General features: G+C 39.6%; 1 non-coding gene across 1 annotated transcript; it reads left to right on the top strand.

Annotated features, from left to right (window-relative positions):
• Positions 1-1,927: 1,927 nt before the first annotated feature.
• LOC123458949 lies at positions 1,928-2,034 on the top strand. The gene has a single exon (XR_006635882.1). It is a non-coding gene; the product is annotated as a U6 spliceosomal RNA (small nuclear RNA).
• Positions 2,035-3,174: the final 1,140 nt, after the last annotated feature.

The following is a 3,174-nucleotide window of genomic DNA, read 5'->3' as shown; positions in this document are numbered from 1 at the left end:
ACCTGGATCCTTAGGCTTCACAGGCATACGCCTTAACTGCTAAGCCATCTCTCCAGCCCTCAAATGCATTTTTATAACAACTATCCTCACTCAGCAACTAACACACTGCCATAGTAAATAAACATTTATCCCAACATGAATAGGAGCCCTTATAACACAATCACTTCTTAGGAAGCTCCACGTCCCAGCACAGTAGCATTGAGGGTTGTTTTCAATACACAAGCCTTGGGGGATACATTCAAACAATTACAAACACATATCAGCTCATTACTAGATTGCTTCTTAATTTTTAAGCAACCTGTCTTGGGATATGTCAGGACTTGTTTAGAAATCGTTTTTATGACTTCTGTCTGGGAATCATTCCAAACTGTTCTATTATACTTACCTCTATGTGACATTGCTCTGTGAACATCCACAACAGCTTGCATGAAGCACACATGCTGACTTGGATTCTCCAGTGATCAGGAGATGTGGTGGTTTGATTCAGGTGTCCCTCATAAACTTAGGTGTTATGAATGCTAGTTTCCCAGCTGAGGGAGATTTGAGAATTAATGTGTCCTGGAGGCAGTGTATTGTTGAGGGAAGGCTAATGGATGTTATAGCCAATTTCTCCTTGCCACTCTTTGGCACACTCTTCTGTTTCTGTTTTCCACCTGATGTTGGCCAGGAAGTGATGTCCACCCTCTACTCATGCCATCATTTTTCTGTGCCATCATAAGAACCTCACCTTGAGCCTGTAAGCCAAAATAAACCATGTTTCCAACAAGTTGTTCTTGGTCAGGTGATTTCTGCCAGCAATGCAAACCTGACTGCAAAAGTAAATTTGGTACCAAGAGTGGGGTCATTGCTGCTTGAAACTTGACTATATGACTTTTGCCTTGGCCTTTTGGAGATGATTTTCAAGAGGAATGTGGAAGAATTTGAAACATTGGCCTAGGAGACACCTTGCAGCACTGTAACTACAGCTTGATGAACTATTACGGTCAGAGTTGAAAGACTTGAATGCAGTAAGAACTAAGGACTGTGAGGTTTGGCTTATGAGGGTAAGAAAGAGCTTTGTCTGGACTGGACTAGAAGCAGTTTGTGTGAGAGGCTTACTGTTTATGCCAATGTCCTGAGAACTTGCGCAGAGTTGCATTGTGTAGAAATGGACTTGTGTGAGCAGAGGGATATGGCACAGAAAAATTGAAATCTTCAGGCCAAAACTGCTGTCTGTTCAGCTGCAATTGTATAAGAGATTACAACCTTTAAGAATGGGCCCACTGAACTGCATTTGGGACAACAGAAAGAATACATTCTTTTGAGAGGGTCTGAATACTAAAGGAATGTCCTGTTCTTCAAAGTCTGTTTTATTCCCTCATAGATTAACAAATTGGCTTCCTAAATGATATTGCGGAGTATGAAAAATGCAGAGAAGAGAGGAATTTGTGGAATTTGCAACATGATCTTATGTTTTGGAAATGGCCATTGGTAGTGTAAAGTTGGATTGCCTGCATGGAGACCCAATGGAACCATGAGGATGGATTGTGGGTTGTGGTGGAGACCCCAGGAAGATGCTAAGACCACAAGATAGCTGCTAAGGACAGCTGCCAGCCTTGGATTAAGTTTTCCAGGACTGTGAGGAGCCTAGCTGGAGGGGTGGAATTGGAACTCCAAAGACTCTTTGCTGATTAGAATTATCAAACTTGGGGATTTGTCACTGGCTAGAGTTGTTGGACTTGGAGCTACAAAATTTGATGTTTACCCTGGTTATTTTAAATCTTGTATTGGTTGAATATTTCTTTGCTATACCCAATGCCATCTTTGTAGTGATTTTGTATCATTATGGATTTGGGGGGATTTTTTGGTATTATGGTTCTGCTAAAAGACTTTGGAATATGGGGCTATTTGAACATCCTTGGGATTGATAAAAATTATGGGGATTTTTGTGCTGGCTTCGGCAGCACATATACTAAAATTGGAACGATACAGAGAAGATTAGCATGGCCCCTGCGCAAGGATGACATGCAAATTCGTGAAGCATTCCATATTTAAAAAAGAAAAAATTATGGGGATTTTAAAAATTGGATTAATGCTTTGTATTTTATATCATGTATGGTTATCAGTTCATGGGGGCCTGTGTTTGATTGTGGTGGTTTGATTCAGGTGTTCCTGATAAACTTAGGTGTTCTGAATGCTAGGTTCGCAGCTGATACAGATTTGGAATTAACAGCTCCTGGAGGCAGTGTATTATTGGGGACAGGCTTATGGGTGTTACAGCCAGTTTCCCCTTGCCAGTGTTTGGCACACTCTCCTGTTGCTGTTGCCCATCTGATGTTGGCCAGGAGGTGATGTCCATCCTCTGCTCATGCCATCATTTTCCCCTGCCATCATGGAGCTTCCCTTGAGTCTGTAGGCCAAAATAAACCCTTTTCCCATAAGCTGCTCTTGGTCAGGTGATTTCTGCCAGCATTGAGAACCTGACTACAACAGGAGACTGCCTCATCATCAAGAAACAAAATGAGAAGGAAGCTATATCATGCTTGATAAGAACTAATAGATCTTTAAAACTATTATTTAACTTACTAAAAGGAAAAAAGACCTACTTTAGGTGAAGAGAATTATTTTAGCAAAATCAGTATATCCACTTAAACCTACTGACTAGAACACTTATTTCTAATGGAAGAATTGATAATGAATTAGTCTCATCAAAAAATTACATTTTACTTAAGACTTCTATTATAATTTAGTGGATGGTTCTCTTTATATTAAATATGTAACTTAAAATAAAACACAATTGGAATCTCAAAAGAACAAATCTAATTTGGTGAAATTAGCAATTGCCTGCACTAGGACATGGCAATAAAAGATAACTGAGGTGGGACCAAGAGAACTTGTGGGAGTAATAAAAATATGGTATTCCCCAGGGTGATGGCACATGCCTTTAATCCCAGCATTCAGGAGGCAGATGTAGGAGGATCACCCGTGAGTTCAAGGCCACCCTGAGACTACATAGTGAATTCCAGGACAGCCTGGACTAGAGTGAGACCCACCTCAGAAAAAAAATAAATAAATAAAAAACAACCACAAAAAAGTATACATATATGGTTTTCATGGTGTATACATTTATTTTTTTATTTATTTAATTTTTATTAACATTTTCCATGATTATAAAAAAAATCCCATGGTAATACC

This window comes from Jaculus jaculus, chromosome 2 (genome assembly GCF_020740685.1).
Source record: "Jaculus jaculus isolate mJacJac1 chromosome 2, mJacJac1.mat.Y.cur, whole genome shotgun sequence".
NCBI classification, from domain to species: domain Eukaryota; kingdom Metazoa; phylum Chordata; class Mammalia; order Rodentia; family Dipodidae; genus Jaculus; species Jaculus jaculus.
Note: the sequence above shows the minus strand (reverse complement) of the source record. Positions and strands in the feature narration are given on the sequence as shown.